We start from the raw sequence: 18089 nt of genomic DNA, 5'->3' as shown, positions 1-18089 counted from the left end.
GAAATAAATGGAGGAGGAAAGGCAATGAGGAAATGAGGGGAGGCGGGATCAGTCCCTCCCTGGCTCTGCCCGGGCAGTAAATGCTTGTGGCCGCCGGGCTGTGGGTGTTGTCAATGGCCACTCCAGGAAAAATGGGAGTGGGAAGGAGCTTCTGCTCACCTGGAAAGGATCTCATGGTTGTTTCAAGGTGTCTGTTCTCCCCAGCAGTCACCCTCACTCGTCCCTGTCACAAATACTGCTCTTCATGCGACCTTTCAAAGCGGAGGAAAATATGTGAAGCATAACTGCTCCCAAGGGCAGGTACAAACAGCTCCTTCCAGGGCTGCCTGATATTCCGACCCTTGGCTGTGTCACGGCGTGCAGACATAACCCCTGAAAGTTCAGAGACCTGGACATTTTTAAGATGCCAAGCAGCTGCAACTCCAGTTGAGCAATATTTTACCTCTGTGCTGTGCTGGTCCCTGCACTGGGGTACTGGCCCTTGCTGCTGCTGGGGCTGCCTCTGCTGGGTTTGATCTTCAGGAAAATACCCAGAGCTCTGTCTACCTTTTCTTAAACAAAAGGACATTGAGGCAAAGCTAAATGTGAGGTAGGAGTCAAAGAAAAGCTGAGGTTTGGTGTAGCTTGGACAAGGGAAGTGAAAGGGGAAGGCAGCAGCACGGCTTCCAAGCAGAGTGCAGAGACCAGGTGCTGTAAACATGTGTTCTGAAAGAGATGATGGGTACTAGGACAGAAAAATGCATATTTATTCCGTAAATCCCTTTTCTTACTTAGTTCCACAGCCATACCATGGTCCTGAACTGCCAGTCAGGTTGGTGCAGGGAGCCTGAGGCCTCCAGTGTAAATACAGACTGATGATAGAGAACCTTGTGTTGATTTACCCTTGTTGATGGTGTTCCCATGGTTATGGCTGCGTAGATGGGCTCTGCCATATCTCCCCTGTCTTACTGAGTCTTGGAAACAAAGACAGGAGGGTGAACTTGGATTTATCTTTATTCCACAGCCTGGAATCCTAACAGAAAGGGAAAAGGGCTGCTGCCTAGTTTCCTTTACCTTTTATGCACAGAGGAGATACAACTTTTGAAGTTCCCATTTCTGCCTCTTTTTAACCCCTCAATTTTTTTCCTTAAGTCTTGCAGGAGAAATCCAGAACTGGTTCCTCAAACAGGATTTTCAGCTGAAGCTCTTGATGCCTGGGAGCAAGGCCTCTCTGTGCCTCCTTAACTGCAAGGTACTTGCCAAGAAGGCAAAGTACTGAGTTTACGCAACCGGACTTGTGACTCTTGTGATTTCTGTGTACAGGGAGTCACAGTTGTTCACCAGCTTCTACCTCAGCCTGAGAGAGGAGTGTCTCATCAGCTTTCTCCTGGCAGGAATGTGCTAGGAGAGGCATGCAGTTGGCAAAGGATCCCTGCAGGCTGGAGCTGCTGTGGAGGCATCTGGGTGTGTGAGCAGCCCCAGCTTTGCAGAACCAGGCTCTTCCCAGGGCTGATGGCATCTGTGTCCTTTGCACAGCCCAAGTCTTGGAGCCATCTTTCAACAGGCTGAGTTTTCCAGGTGAAGAAGAGGCTTCTGGCCTCCAGAATCTCAAATCAAGCAGCAAGACCTGCTGTTCGCTAAGCACCATGTTACTGAGTTGTCCCTTTGCACAACGATCACTGGAATCAGTAAAATTAACGGAAGAATTAATTGCTGTTCAGAATACAATACAACCCATAACTTTTCATCTGGAAGCAGCTGTAAAGGCAGAAAATGAATGTAGAGTCCATTGGTGCATTGGATCTTGGTGCAAGTCATTTTAGCTGAATGTTTTTTTTCACTCCACAGATTCCTCTGCTCCAGGTGAAGCCAATGGCAGCAGGATCAGAGCTGTTACTTTTGCTTTTTCCCCAGCGTGTTTGGGCGCGCACAGGCCAAGCTCTGTCACGTGTGGCCTCTAAGGAGTCACAAACCCCAACACTGTGGGCTGGGCTGAAGGAGTTGGCTAATGGAGAATTTACGGTAAGAGCAAAATGTATTTTTAACCACCAGGATATGCTTATCATCAGGAAAGGGCAAGCAGCACTCCTATCTCTCCAGGGAAGGGGAAGTGTTGAGCGTGACTTTATTTTTTTCCAACTCCTTTTCAAACTCTGAAAGGGTTTTTTTCTTGCTGAGACTTGTCGTTGGATTAAATCAGGGAGTTACACAGACATCAATCCTGGGTCACAGGTGAAAAATATTAAATGCCAGGCATGCAGTGTTTTTCCATTGCATGTGGTGTACGTTCAGGAAGGACCTTTGGAAAGAGTGCTTTGAAACTAGTCTGTTTTGCTTTTTAAAATACACCAAGACCCCATCCAGAAGCTTTTAATTTTTTAGGACAGCTTTGATGTTTTCTGTGTTGAAGAGGAAAGCAGATTCCCCTCCTTGTACCCCACCCTGTGCCTCTGGAACAAGCAGCACATCAGGTGCCTGCGACTTTGGGCTGCTTTTTGGCTTGGGGTGCTTTGCTCAGAAGGGGGCTGGACACGTTCCCTTGTTTGTCACGGTGCCTGCTCGGACTCTGCCACCCAGGAGAGCACCCAGGGACGCCTGTCCCCTTGTTTGTCACCCTGCCTGCTCGGACTCTGCCACCCAGGAGAGCACCCAGGGACGCCTGCCCTCGGCTCCCGAAGCGAGTCCAGGGTTCACCCTACCAGCAGCAGCAGCGCCCCGACATTTTCCATTTTCCACAGCCGGCGCTGCTCTCCCTTTCCATAATCCTGCCCCGGGACCAGGAAAGCCTTTGAAGGAGACACCGCGATTTGCTTGCAGGACACAGCAACGATGCCTTTCAGGCCACCTAGGCAGGAGGGGCTTGGCTGATCCTGTAAATACCTGCTTGCCTGTTTTAGTCAGTGGTTGGAGTCACAAAGGAAAGAAACGCTTTGAAATGCTAAAAGCTGCCTGACCAAAGAGACGGGCTGAGGGTGTTCCCACCCTGCCTCGTTCCATTCCCACGTGCGCTGCCCACCCCCTCCAAACCAGTCTCGCCTGTCCTCCCGCTGTGTCCTCATCAGCTGCCAGGCCTCCCTCTCCCCCCTTCTCCCGGCTCCCCTCTGCCCGTGCTCGGGGAAGGTGTTTGAGTCCTTAGAGTTCAGATTTAAAAGCCCACGCACAGAAACGACCGCGCAGCGCTGGAGTCTCGCAGAGCGAGAGTGGCTCAGCACGGCCCCGGGGCTGCCATCGGTGCCTCCTTCCATTTCACCTCGGTTTTTCCCTTCAGCGCTGGATGCGACTGGATGCTGGATGTGACCTGGCAGGGATGGGGAGGGGAGGCTGTGCTGTGCTCTCCTCGCCGCGAAGGGGCTGGGTGGGTTTGCCCCGCATTTCTTCCCCTTGCTGTGGCTGTGTGTAAGGGTGAGTCACGGCAGCCTGGGCAGAGAGAGACGCTCCCCCAGACTGCACCCTCGGAGCCTTGGGAAGGGCCTATCTCTTCCCATCAGCTGCCCATGGAGCTCAGGGCAATGCTCTCCTCTCTGGAAGGCTTGGGCTTCAGATGGGGGTGATTCTTTTCTTCTTGCTATCTGTGCTTCAGCAGGTTTCGCTGTTTTGCAATTAAATCTCCTTTCATGTTGGTTTTAATTGCCTTCTCAGTTCCCCATACTACAGAGTAATGCTGAAGAATCCATTTTTAGCCTTTCAATTCATCTCCTCATTTCAGCTGCGTCTGTGCTTTTCTCCTTGCTGTTGTAGTGTGAAATATTCAGGGAGAAATGTGAAATTCCCTCATCTGAAAGTTATGTACCACATCTTACAGCTTGCCATGAGGCACGGGAATATTCCTGGCTCTACCTGCTTTGAAGAGCAAACAAAGGAAAGCTGCAAGCACCACAGTGTCTGGTCTTGGCAGATGCTTTGGAGACCAGCCCATTTTCATGGAAATTAGGTTGTTGCTATTAGGGTTTTTTTTGTTGGTGTTTTGTTTTTTTTTTTTTTTTTTTTTGTCAGGACCTGAGCGATTCCTCAATCACTTTTCCATTTTCATGAAGCAGTTTGTGAATCACATACGTGTAAAACGAAGGAGTTAGCAAATGCTGCTTCCCTTTGATGTATGGTAATCTAGCCTTCTTGTTTTTAACTGTTTCCTGGAATTTTCCATCTTAGTGTGAATATTTCAATGAAAGGTAACAAAGAAACCCCCTCACTACCTTGTACTTGTTTAAAGACCAGCAGGAAGGTTGTGAAAGCTGAAATGAAAACAAAACTGGTTTGCAGTTGAATGGTTGTGTAACCCCCACGTTAAGAAATGAGAGAGGAAAGGGCTGAGGAAGAACATTCAGAGGCAAACCCTTCAGGTGTGAGGCAGTGGTGAAGGTTAAACTGTCCCTGCTCAGAGAGGTGTGCTGGACTCACTCCTTGGTATAGGTGTAACATTATGCCATTGTAGCATTCTCCCGTGTTGGAAAAGTGGCTCTAAACACAAGCATGTTCCATTTGTCTCCATTTGGAGATGTAGCATCAGCATCAGGACCAAGTGCACCACAACTCACTTCAATGTTTACACCTTTTCCTAATTTTTTCCTTCATGCCGAATGGCATTTTATATCCTTGAGATGTTAGTCTGGTGGTTGGCATAACCCAAAATCTAGCAATTTACCTGCTATCAACTGCTCCATCTTTCTGGGCTTCTTTTTTTTTCCCCTTAATCCAACCTGTTCCGTGGAGCTGATGTAATTGAAATGGCACCACCCTCGGACCCTGCTCTGAGATGACAGATGCTCGATGACACATGCTCACTGGATTTACTTTTCTTTGTATAAACACATTGTTATAAAGGCCCTAAAGGTTAACTTTTTCTTGCCTAAATAAATGCTGGGAATAACTTAAGGGTAGCATAGCTGTTGCCTACTTTATCCTTGAGTTTGAAAATGAAGTTATAATATTATTCCAAATTTTTTCATAGCTGTAGAAGTGAATTTGAACAAGAAGTCTTCTCTGTTTCCACTTTTTCAGTCTCATTGGTAGTGTGGTGAGAGAACATCTTCCTACAGGATTTGCCTGGTACATTCAGTTCTCTGGATGTACTTCGGATTTGTGGTTAAATGGAGAGATGTCCTCTCTTTCTTTATGACTGCATTTAACCATTGGGAAAAGACAGTTACTGAGTTGGAGAACACTAGAATGACGTTGTTTACTAGAGGAAACAGCCATCATAACAGCCACAGGCATCTCTATCCCTTTGTTCGTTTCAGAGAAATTGGGAAGGAAGGAATATTCCACAAAATTTCTTGGGCTGAATCAACACCCTGTTTCCAACATGCGATGGCAGCGTCGCTCTTGGGGCTGAGCCTGGTTTATGAGCAGCATTAAGATCTCAAAGTGAGGCTCCAATCCAACAAATATTTAGAGCTCTCCTTAGGCTTTTATTTGCAAAGTCTTTGCTCTGATATTATGAAGCACCTGTGAATGCAGCAGACTGCTAGACAGGGAAGTGTTGCTTGGACCTAGAATGGCGCGTGGTTGAAAGCAGAACAGATTGGGAAATCTGAAAATTCAGAGGACCAAGGGAGTGTGTTCTCAGCAGAGCTTCTCACAGAATCTTCCACCACTCCCCCACGGTACCACTTTATTAAAGAGACCTGAAAAAAAAATCCCTAGTTCTTGCCAGCCTGGGTGACTCCTATCAGAGCTATGACAGGTTTATTCCATTTGCAAGTCAGAACAAGTTTCTCCTCTCTCTTCAAGGTACATAATTATCAAGATCATCCTTACTGCTACACCATTACCATTGCCTATAATCTTTAGGTATTTGCACTTTCCTGGCACAGTCCTGATTGGCAAAACAAAGCTTGCATGTGTGATAAGTTTAGTGTAAAAGACTCTTCTCATTAGTGCTGGGTGCCATGAATCAGAATGATTAAATGATTTGTCCAAAACACAAACCAGATTTAGTGTTTCTGCACTGCAGTCCTACTAAATCATGAATGTTATCAAATTCACAAATATTACTTTAAAACACTAAATCCTAATCTCATAAATGTGATCTGTTTCTATTTATACAGGAGGCCTCAGACCTTAACCATTTACTTCTTCCTTTTAAAAAAAGAGTTCCTAGTAACTTGAAATTATTGTAGTTTAAATTTTCTACATGCTGAAAAAGTGTTGTTTGGTATCAGAAAAGCATCTAAAACTTTGTCTGTTTCCCTCAATAAATTGTCCCTGCTTTGGTCAACTGGGGTAACATGCCTGCTGTGTGTCAGGGAGTGAGCTGTAGGTGGGAATGCTGGAGAGCTATTGTGAGAAACTCAGCAGAGGTGAAGACAAGGGGTCCAGCAAGAGGATGGAGAATTGGTCCCTGGTGGCCTCGGTTCTGGTCCTTGCCATTTGCACATCTGTATGACTGGCAGGTGAGAGAGAGGCAGATCTACAAATATGCCAGAAAGTTGTTCAGGATGATACTCTGAACTCTTGGCTTCAAAGTCAGGTCATACCTTGGAGGAGCTGCTCTTGTCAGGGCAGCACAGAACTGCCTGGCCCTTGGTGCTGACCCTTGATGACCAAGAGGCTCTCACCCCTCCTGAACAGGGGCAGTTTGAGTTTCTGCAGTAGCTCCAGAGGTTATTTGGGGAGTGGAGCCATCTCGATGGTGCGTAGACATGGAGGAGGGGGAAAAGGCTGCTCAAGGAGGTGGCTGATACCATCACAGTTGGAAGGACTTTGCTTAGAGCTTCTGCTGTCAGCTGACTGTGAGATAAGTGTAATTTTTTGCACCACTCCTGCTCTGAAATTTCCCCGTAGCTGCAGGCGCAGACGGGTATCTCCTTTGCCACAGGGCCCAGTACGATGCAAAGAAATCTCACCTTTAATGCCTCAGTGCACAGCAGTGCTGCTGGAAGGAGGAAGTATGAACGAGGTGAAACAGCTCCAGCACCTTTAGGCCGCCCTGCTCACTCTCTTTGCTTTTCTGGTCATCTTAATCCTCTCCTGCTCAGCAGAAACTATATTCTCCAGGGAAATAAACCTCCTGTGAATGCCCCTGAGCTTCTGATGGCAAGAGGAATGAGTTCCTTCTCTTTCTAAAAAAGCCTCTTCAGTAGATTCATGTTTCAATTTGCCTTCATGAGGCTACTTGGTGACAAGTGGCACCATAACCTTCTCTGAGGCTCCCACCCAAAGTTTTATGCAAATTGTATATAAACTTACTCTCAGCATGAGTGATAACCATGAGATAGGTCATGCTTGAATGCCATTTTGTTCATGGTTGTCCTGGGGCTCACCAGTGCCCAGTGTCCCAGCAGGGGTCCCCTAAGGCATGCCCCCAACCTGGAGCATCCCCAAGGGGTAGGGAATTTTGGAACAAAGGTGACTCATGAAACTTCCTGGGTTCCAGCTTACACTCCCAAAGTCCTCCTGCTGCAGCATCCAGCCCTCCTATGTGGCAATGGAGTTGTTCTGCCGTATCAACATCACTGTGATTCTGTCCAGAAAGGAGCTGCCTGCACCCACAGGGAAACAAATCCACAGTAGCCACTCAGTGGGAAAAACTCTGTATGTGGCTGCTGTTGCAGGCAGAAATGGCCTCGCTACCAAAATGGAATGGTGAGCTGCCTGGGTGGGCAGTGCAGGAGAATCCCACATGCCCCTTCCCTCTGGTGCTGGCAGCTGGTGCTGGCCAAGCCCATCCTGCACCCAGAGCTAACACAGTCAGGGCCACAGCTTCCCAGGAGTGCCAAGATGTTGAAAACACACATGGCCTTGGTCATGTACTATGGACCGAGCACATCCTGCTCCCCAATGCTTGCACATGGTGTCAAATCCCACTTCCTCTGATGCTCTTTCAGTATTAGCAAGTCGGGTCATGTGTCTGATAGGTCAGGGACAGGGAAGTCTGATCAGGGCTTTTAGCTCTGCATACATCTGGTGGGGCCTGCTCCCTTTCTGCGGCTCCTCCTGGACCCTATTCTAGTCTTTTCTTCCTTTATTTCTTTTTTTTTTTCCCTTAAAAGGGAGTTGTACCTACAAACCACCATCAGTAAGCACCCCCTGGGACTGCCTCTGTCTTTGCTCCTCCTAAGATCACCACTGTTTGTGTTGTCATGCTGGAGAAGGAGAGTGAAGTGTCACCCAGACCGATGACTTTTGGGAATGAAGAGTGGTTGGTTGTGATTTCTAAGCTGAGCCCTAAATAACAGAAACTGCATCTATGCTTCATTTCATCCTGGTGGCTTACACTGAGAGATCTGTGCAGGCTACTCTTGTCTTGCTTTTTCATCCCACCTTTGGCGTAGCTTTCACATCACTGCATGTAATTATGCCAGCAAAGAGAAGCTGGAGGGCTTGAAGAGCTGAGGGAGGCTGGCTTTTCTGGTTCCTGTTACAGGGGCAGTAACTTCTGCAGGGAGTGAGGGAACAGGCAACTCTCCAGTCACTGCTCAAAGCCAGGGCGGCAGGCTGCAGGCAGAAGAAAGAAGCAGCTGTGTCAGCTCCCCAGGTATTTGGGGACCTCTGCTCTGGTACCACCAAAAAAATCACAGGCATTTCTCGTGCACTACCCTGAGAACAACTGGACTCTTTACACCACCGTTTGCTGGAATGGGTTTACATGTCATGCATTCAAACCTTTGTTTGCTTTGTCCCAACTTCCATGTGCAGGCAATCCCTAAGTAACCACGTTGCCCAAAATTACTTGCCCACTTGAATTTGGATAAGTACATGCTTCCCAGCTGGCTCATTGTTCTGCTGCTAAATATTGCTCAGATGTCCTAGCCATGCCAAGCCTGGTTTTTATCTGTGGATTCTGCAAGGCAAGCTGTGGAATGCAAATTATTCCGGTATATTTGCAGGTCTGTGCTGAGGTGGAGATCCCTGGAGCTTGATCCTTCTGTTTCCCAGTGAGTCATTATTGTTACGTAGGTTGTATTGCCCCACCACTTTGAGATATGAAACGCTGGGGTTTTGCAGGTCACTCATCTTTTGTAAAAGAACACAGGGTCACAAAATCTCTATGTGTCTAGCAGGAAACCAGCATTCCAGTGGTGACCACACTGCTACTTGTATGCAAACCTTTCTTCCAAAATCTTACCCAATATCTATCTCTAGGCAAAGGCGGTGTCCCCTCAAGGCTTCACAGTGCTCAAGTGCTTAAGGAAGGAACTCTGACTGCAGACAGTGGCTGTTAACATAGCGAAGTGTAAGGACAGGCAGGCACCTTTCTGCAGGCCCTTTTATCTCAGGCAAGCAGTATAAACCTTTGCTTTCACTTAAAAACCTCAACAACCAAGAAAAGGTGGGGGAATCTTTTGATAATTATATGTTCATTTGATAGAGTGCACATAAATGACTGCTTGAAAATTTTATTAACTCCTGAAGTTACATTCCAGTTGCTCTGGTTAGGTGTCCTTTCTGCTCTTCTGCTGAACAAAGTAGGCAACTCTATCAGCTGCCTCTGTGAGAGAGTTCCTGGCTTTCTTACACAGAACAAGGCAAGAATAGGTTAAAAAATCTTCCCCCACATGGTACTGCTTCCCAAACAGCCAGCTATCTCTCTGCAGTCAGGCTGGGTGGATTAGCTGCTGTGCCAGGAAAGAATGATGATCCTCCTGCACCCACTCGCCTGGGGGGAGGGCTGACCCAGAAGGGAGCCGTGAGAGGGTAAGGAGTGCTCAGTGAGAGAAGGCACTTCTGCGTGGGCGCAAATTAGAGCATATTTGATCACTGGATGGATCTAGGGCATCCCCACAAAGCTCAGCCCTGCATGAGAAGTCTTATGGATTAAATGAATGTCTGGATCCAGGGATCTGAAGGCTTACGGCTGCCTCTTGCTTGCTGAGTTTACCCTGAGCTGATGCACGCTGCTGCAGGGAGATCTAGGCCTGTTTTGTCACAGCCTTGGGTTTTTGCAGGGAAACCCCCAAATTTCCTCGGTTTGCCCCTGGTTCATGCAACCTGCCCTATCCATAGCTGCTGCAGTGGGGAATGATGTGGACACTTGTCCCTGGTAAGGCACAGAAGGACACGTGTGGTGCCACAGCGGCGCTGACCTGGCCGGACAAAGGACGGACAAAGGACGTAGGTTTTGTGTTTGTCACTGATGATCCTAGGCATAGAGTGAGGGGTTTTCCGACTGTTCTGGAGATCTAAATCAGGCAGTTTAGGTGATTTCAGCAGAATGCAGGCCAGGATTTGACTTTAAGTACCTTTCCTTGTATTCACAACTAGTTTTTAAAAAATGCTGGCAATAAACAACAGGAAGTTCCTCACCTTAGCAAATGCAAGAATACAGACTCTTCTATTTTCTCTATTTTCGTGCTTTATTTGACAGTGGTTTTTGACTGACTTCCAGCAAAGCAATAGTCAACCTGACTAGTATTTGTCACCTCCTATGAGCTAAATATAATTTGGATTTTATTTACCTCATAGTATTTAACAAGATGTGTAACTCACTCTCTGATGTGAGTTTTTCCTGGAAAAAAGAACTCCCCACATTGCTGTCCTTACGCAAAATAAATAAAGTCTTTCTGTCTTCTTGCCACATTTAGATCTATATATATCCCTGGTACACAGAGGAGATATCAGCTTGGGAATTGGCACACTGAGGGAAAATAAATGAATTTACAGTAAAGCCTGGTTATTGTTTTTAAAGACCTATTGAAAGGAGAAGACTGTTCTTAATTTTCTCTCATAATCTCATTTCAAGATGTTTAGCTCATAAAGTTCTGTCAGAACATGGGGCCTGCACTTTTATCTTCACTCTCCAGTTGAAAGCCTGGAGGACACTCTGGTTTTTCACTCCTGGCTGTGGTCACGAGGAGAAGCCATAGCCAATACGGGACAGGATCCTGTGGGCCACCACCGGACCAATTCCTTGTCCAGAAGTGAAAAGAGCTGTTGATCCTGCCTTGTTTGCTTTGCACACCACACCCCTGCTTATTGCCTACAATCTAAATTACAGAAGCGGCCAAACTTGCTTCCTGTTCCAAACAATAGCCCTGGCTGACACATCCCCTCGTAATGCACGGGGCAAAGTGCAGGAATGGCCGTGTGGGTTTGATGGGCTGGGGCTGTGGGCGCTGGTGGCCCCCGCAGAAGGGTCACCACCTGCACCCCAGACAGGATGGAGAAAAACGTAGGGGGCTGGGGAAAGGCGTAGGGGCTGCTGTAGTGTGCTGTGGGAAGAAATTACTTTATGGAGGATGTTAGTCAGGGGAAAGATGTCTGGAAATATGGGGAAAACTTCCTGAAAAGAACAAGTGTGAACAAGATCATTAAAGGCTTATGAATTTAGTAGGAATTCCTATAGGGAAGTTAGTTTGTAAGTGTCCAAATGTCTCAAGGTCTGAGTCATGCTTTTCTCTGTAAGAAAGATGATATTATTTTGTTGCAGAAAATATTTCCATGAGGTAGTTTTCATTTGAAGGATTATATGTGGGAATACAAGTTCTAATTTCCACTGTTGTTTTACCTCTTCTAGGAAATGTGTGCAACAATCAGAGCAGATGTTACTTGTGTTTAACAGCACTATAGGGAAGAGTTGTGCTGCGTGGGAGTCCCTCTGCAAACAAAGGATATATAGAAAACATCCCAGGTATTTCTTGGGAACTGTACTGGATTGCAGCCAAAATATCATGGGGGACATACGTAACAAACCCAGCACTTCCATGTACAAACACTGTTGTGTTCACAGTGTCTGCCTGACAAAGGCCACTACAAGCTGGCATGGGCACATTGCTGTCCTCAGAATACCTGGCTACCAATGCTGAAAACTTCTGATTCTGGTATACCATGATGGTATCTGTGGTCTTGGGACGTGTAACAGCTTCCAAAACAGGAATTACCTTCCTCTTGTTTGAAACAGAGAATGTCACAGTGTGTGGAGAGGGCCACTGCTGCTTCCCTGTGTTTCCCCTGGTGAGGTGCTGCTGGTTCAGTTGTTTATGCTGCAGCTGAACTGGGAGAATAGTGAATAGTGCAAAGAAGGGGTGGTGAGTCAGGCCCATGATTAAGTGCAGAAAAACAAGCTGTGTGTGCAAACTGATCTGGGCACCGGAGCTGGAAAATCCATCTGACCCCTTGTGCTGTTGGTTTGAGGAGACTTGTGTTATGAAAGTGTTCCTAGACCTTTATTCAGACTTATTTTTCAGGGGATGCTGGCATGTTGGGAAACTTTGCATTTACTTCTATTTTAATGTTCTTTTGTTCTGCATTCTGACTCAGAGTAATACCTTTCCCTGTGAGCTGGAATTACAGCTGGAACCAGGGTACAGGTTCCAAATTAATCTGGTATCCTAGAAATCAACTTCACTGATAGCAGTTAGAAGTCATTTGCCCTATCACTACCCAGTTTCTCAGGGAACCCCGGGCATACCCTGTGGAGGTTCTCTCTCCCTGTTTTTATCCTTGCTTTGGGATCAGATGGCATCTGGCTCCATTACTTTCTGAGCCTTTGGATAATTTACTCTTTCCATTTCTCTTCCAGCATGATCTATATGATCCTCCCCTGAGACATTTTAATGTCTGGAATGAACTCCCCCATCTCCTCCAGAGAAGACTGAGGCAGATGATTAACTGTAGCCAAATCTACCCCCTTTTCTCTCTAAACTATCCCTTACTGTCTCCTCCTTCCTTCCCTTGGTTTTAACAAACAACCTCATGAAACATCTGACTTCTTGTTTTTTCTAGGGAAAAATTTTAAACAAAACCACATTCAGACACACAGACATACACACACAAGGCAGACAATGAATGCTCAGAGACAACCAGCAGCATGCTCACAGAGGCAGGCTTATATACAGATACAATGACGTAAATCAACACCCAGAAGCATTTATTAAATTACCCAGATATATACACACAGGGACAGGCAGATGGGTTAAGGCTGAGTTTTTATTGGTGGATAAATGAAAACATCACTTTAATGCCCACAGGAGAGTATTTTGGAAAAGCAGTGGCAGCAGCAGCAACAGCAGATATTAGAGGTGATAATATCTCTTTATTCACTCTTGCGGACTAATTGGCTTGTCCTAGGAAAGGTCAACTACTGCTGCATAGCAAGTGCAAACCCATACACATTAATAATCAAAAATCAGTGTGAAAGCACCATAGCAGTTCTTTCCAAAATCATCCTGTTCCCAGGCAAGGAATGGTTCCTGGAATGTGCATCCCTAAACTCCCACTTTTGATTGCTCTGGAATGCCCTGTCTTTCTTTTCTCTTGCTCAAAGATATGGAGCATACTGAATTCCCTGTGTAGAGTCACAGGAAATTCCCAGAAACCAGCTACACAGCTCTTAATGTATTAAATACACTTTTCCTTGAATGCCCATCGTCCTCAGAGCATGGAGCATTAGCTCCCACACTCAGTTAAGGAGGCGTTTTAGCCATAAATGTAAGTTAACTGAAACAACTGCATGAATTAAAGTGGCCAAATGTCTGTCTTTTTAGGCCCACATGTAGGATTTCTCATTAAAAACTACTGCTAAGTGAACTGAAATTTCCTTAGATGACCTTGAACCATGGGACTCACCTGTAATATGGTTATAGTGAGGTATAAATTACGTACTATGGGGCCTCTAAACATGATAACTCGGCCCCATCATCCCTACTTACACCTTCCTACCCACTGCCCCAGTCCTGCTAATTTCACCCAGCATTTTCTTCAGTTGTTGTTTCACTGTTTACATTTGGATCATGTTTAGGACTGTAATGATCTTTGCTCTTGACTGCGAGACAAACAAGAGGCCAAACCCCAGCTGCCTGCACTCACAAACAAGGTCTGGAACACACAGAATGCCTTTATTCTCCTGCTGCTGATAATGATAACCCAGCCCTGCTCCACACTGCCCACGTTGCATCCACTCCCTTTGCTCCCATCACCTGTGTGGCTGTGGTAAACAGATGTAAATTGATATCTGCCTTGGTGCAATTTGCTGGTGGAGTTAACCAATCCACAAGATGTTTTGCAGCAACAGCTGTACCACCCCTAATGCTCTCAAGGTCTTACTACGGGCTCAAGAGCTGATGCTGGATAGCTGGTGTTTTCCTGCAATGTCTCATCCTGCATTTTATCTTAAAGCTTTCTATAGCATTAGCGAAGAGCTTAATCCAAGTGTACTCTTTTCAGCTTATCTTTCTCATGTTCTGAAAAAATAGCCTTATATACTGGAAGAAATTTTTATGTCATAGAAAACACCTCCATTTTGCAGTGTTGTAGTTGCTCAGAAACTCTAATTTTGATGGTCACCTGCAGCCTTGACCACTACCAAAGTTACAGCCATGATTTTTGTTGTTGTTGTTTGGTGTGTAGAGTTTTTTGTGTGTTTGTTTTGTTTAGGATTTTTTTGGTTATGATGTGTGATGCATTTCTTCCAGGTATATGGTACAGTCTGTCCATTACTGGCCATCTGTTCTTTCTGGAGAATTCTCTGAATTTGTCGTCTTCTTGCTCTGTTGCATTTCACCTAGGGACTGTCCTAAGCAAATGACTGATATTCGTCTATTTTCTGTTGCCTTTTGGATGGTAAGGCCTTCAAGGATATTATACTTTCAAGAAATAATCTATGCTCTGCTGATGGGCAGGTAAAAATGACAAGGTATGTAATTACCAAAGTGTTCCTTTAGCTGGATCTGTGAATCTATAACCATGAAAGATAACACATTAAATGAATGCACCTCTCTGTCCTTTGTATTTGTTTGCTTAGAATTCTTAGGCCAGGGTCTGTGTTAGATGTATTTACAATGTTCTTAGCACAACAAAGCCTCCAGCACTGGATGATGTGCATTATCATCAGATGGGAGTTTATACTTTACTTTATAGCCCAGCTCATACTAAGATAAGTAAAGGACTGTGGACAAGTGGGAGAGTTTCACCTGCCTTTTGTGTAGCATTGTTTTGAAGCAATTGTAACACAGGATTTTCATAATAAAAACAGTAATTTAAGATGTGTTACCTTCTCTTTCTATGACACCTCTTCACCAGAGAACCTGTGATACTAATCCTGCTAATACTTGATGCTTTTTTCCTATTCTGCTTTTTTTTCCCCCCCTTGGTCTTAAAAAAAAAAAAAAAAAAATCCAAGACTTTCAGCATTTCATCCACTTTTAATTTCACTTCCCCATTGTGTTGGTTCAGTGAGAGAAGATACACTTCCCTAATCTGGGGACTACTTTTTTCTTTCTTAGCTGTTCTTCCTCTCTTTTGGGGAAACTTCACCTTATTGTGACAAGCTCAGAGCTCTGCATCCTACCCCACATTTCCCTTTGACTTTTTATGCTTGGTTGTGTTACAGTGATGTTTTATATGTGTCAAGAGCTAAATAGAGCATTTCAAACTGATGAGCACTTGCAGCTTGGAATGACTGGTAGGATGTAATCTACTGATGAAATAGGAAATATTAGCTAGAGGTGGGAACAATAATGCAGACTGTGTAATGGAAATGGTGACTTTCACTGCATCCTGCCAAATGATAATTTTTTACATACATCCTGATGGCAGTAAGCATGAAAGTAAATGGAGATAGCAGCCTGATGAGAGCTCACCTTTTTCCAGGGTTTTTCTGTGTCTGGACATGTGGAAGAAGGCCACAGAGAAAAAGTTTAGGACTGCTGTAAGTTGGAAGGGTGAAGGTAAGGGATATCTTAGCCTCACTATCTGGTTGGGAGCAGCAAAACAAAAAAAGAAATTTCAGGCTCTTTCCTCTCTCTGTCTTCTGCTTATCTCTTTCCTACTGACTAATGGGTTTATTTTAGTTGCCTCTTTATTTCTTTGTCCAATTCAGATTCAGACCTGACATTGTAAGAGTTGGGACTTCCTCTTTCCACTTAAATAAACTCCTTCACCACAGAAACTCTGTTAATTCTGCTTAATTTCTGATACATTTAACTTACTTTGTATACTGTTTCATCCTACTAAATCAGATCTGGGAAAAGTCAGGCTGGAGTACAGCTCAGATCAGCAGATGGCAGGCTCCTTCTAGCAATTGGCACCACCAGCTTCATCCTACATCCCCCTACATCAGAGCATCTGATGATGACAGGCAGAAAAAAAAGTATTTCTGCATCATGCACTCAAGATTGTGCATTATGTCAGAGCGGAATCAAAGATATATTTGTCCCCAGGGTCTGCATAGCTCGCAGTCAGCCTTGTGCTGTAATGTGCATCAGCTGGGAAAGCAAGAACCCAGTGACTGAGTAATTTGGAGAAGAGTAGAAATATGAATGCCAGAGATGTCAGAGAATTGCAAGTTCACAGCAGAGTCTGATTTCCCACTTACTACTCCTCTGTGAGGCGTCTTTCAGAATCACTGCTAGTCTCAGGAGTGGGTAATGAGAAATTTAGGGAAAAGAAAGAGCTCCTTGCAAATCCAATCTTTATTTTATTCACCTCTGATCAATGGTGCCCTAATCAAGTCTTTCTTTCCTCAGGGGCAGCTATTTCTTGCAGGGTGGGTTTCTTTAATCTTTATCTACTTAGGTTTAAACGTCCAGCACACCTTTTGGGAAGCAATTCAGTTGCCCAAAGTTTTATGACTTACTGAATCCTCTTAACACCATCACGCTGATTAATTTAAACACACTTCAAATGCAGGACTTTTAGCATTACTGATACAGCATCTCTTTGATGTTTTAGGTGTTTGCTTGAATATGTTGTATTCCCCAGTTTCACTAAAAAGTGGCTTAAAAGTATTTTTTAACAATACAGCATTGTTATGAAAATGAGCTGACTAGTGAGTCTGATAGCAGGAATTTGCTCTGAGTCAACAGTGGCAATTTGCAAGCATTGACTAATGAATTCCATAATCCAGGCAGCACCTCTGTGAATAAGGGAAGAAAGCTCCATTATCTCTAATATGCATCGAGGATTCAAACATGGGAGGAACAGCTGCTGTGTAAGAGTCTAAACGGATATTGAATACAATTTGGGAATTCCTGGTCCTTGCTACTCTACTTGGAAAAACCGTATCTCACATCTCTGAAAAGACAGCTCCCAGGGATGTGTTAAGCAGACAAGAGAAGTGTTTTCGGTTTTTTTGTGACAAAAAGCATGACTGTGGTAGGCCCTCAGAGCCTCTGACAGAAAATTTGAGTGAGAGACAGTAAAAGGAGATATATCTTTTCTTCCCTCTTTGATTGACTGGGGAAAGAGTTTGTCAAGTCATGTGTTAATGTTGTAAAATGAACCAGGAGTAATTAATAGTGTAGTAAGTGGTTATTATTCCTTTCTCTTGTTTTCTCTTTTAAAGCATACTACAAATCCTGCAAAGCCCCTGTGGAGACAGTGGTCAGCACATCCCCCATTGAGGCATTTAATTCTGGCCCTTGCTACTCTGTTAGTTCCCTCATAGCTTGTCAGGTATCCACCACATGGGTTTACACTCAGATAAAGTGACTTTAGTCAATGTTTTTTTCCTGCACAAGTTTTGGCATCTCAAGTGTTTTCCCATGGGTGCTCCAAGCCCCTCACTGCTATGAAACTTGTACTAGTGGCACTGAGCACTTGACACAAATTGCTGCTTTCTTTTCCTCTAGAATACCACATTTCTTTTGTTTCAAGTCATGGTTGTAGGTGGGTGTTACTAAGCTTAAGAAGGTGTGTCAGGAGACTGCTTCTGTTTTGGCACCCAGAAATGACCTCTGCAGAACACCTGATGGAACTGAGTGTAGATCTACAAGAGACAAATGCTGGAAATGTGTAAAAAGTGGCAGATTTTTCTTAAGACTGGAATCTCAGGTATTTGCAAATGTTTGTGTTCATGAGCTTTCCTGGTTTTACAGACACACAACTGAGCAGATCAATATTCTGAATAATATATGTCACAACTGAATTGGTTTTGGAAAATGGGAAAAAAAATCTGTTGCTGACCTAGAAGTCTTACCTGCTTTAAACTGGTAGATTTACCTACAGTGGGTGTATCCATGGTGGGTATATCCCAGGTTTCCAGGCTACAGAGTCTTTCAGGAAGCGATGCTTCTGTTGACAAAGCCTATTATGAAATGGCAGCGAATAATAAAAAGAGGGCAAGATACAAAGAAGTGCAAAGGAAAGGGCAGAGTCCAGGAGCAGGGTACAAAACTGGTACAATTCAGGTAGGTCTGAATTGCCCTTCTGCCAGTGTCCTCCCTTCTGGAGAA

At 44.9% G+C, this 18089-nt stretch overlaps 1 long non-coding RNA gene across 2 annotated transcripts; it reads left to right on the top strand.

Moving 5' to 3' along the window:
* The first annotated feature begins 400 nt into the window (after positions 1–400).
* On the top strand, positions 401–14635 carry LOC116449670. Of its 2 annotated transcripts, XR_004242492.1 has the most exons (3): positions 401–2001; positions 11435–11548; positions 14331–14635. It is a non-coding gene; the product is annotated as an uncharacterized LOC116449670 (long non-coding RNA). The 2 variants fall into 2 exon arrangements; XR_004242491.1 differs by having other exon boundaries at positions 11435–14635.
* Positions 14636–18089: the final 3454 nt, after the last annotated feature.

This window comes from Corvus moneduloides, chromosome 12, assembly GCF_009650955.1.
Source record: "Corvus moneduloides isolate bCorMon1 chromosome 12, bCorMon1.pri, whole genome shotgun sequence".
NCBI classification, from domain to species: Eukaryota; Metazoa; Chordata; class Aves; order Passeriformes; family Corvidae; genus Corvus; species Corvus moneduloides.
The sequence above is the reverse complement of the archived record's forward strand: the minus strand, read 5'-3'. Positions and strand labels throughout refer to the sequence as shown.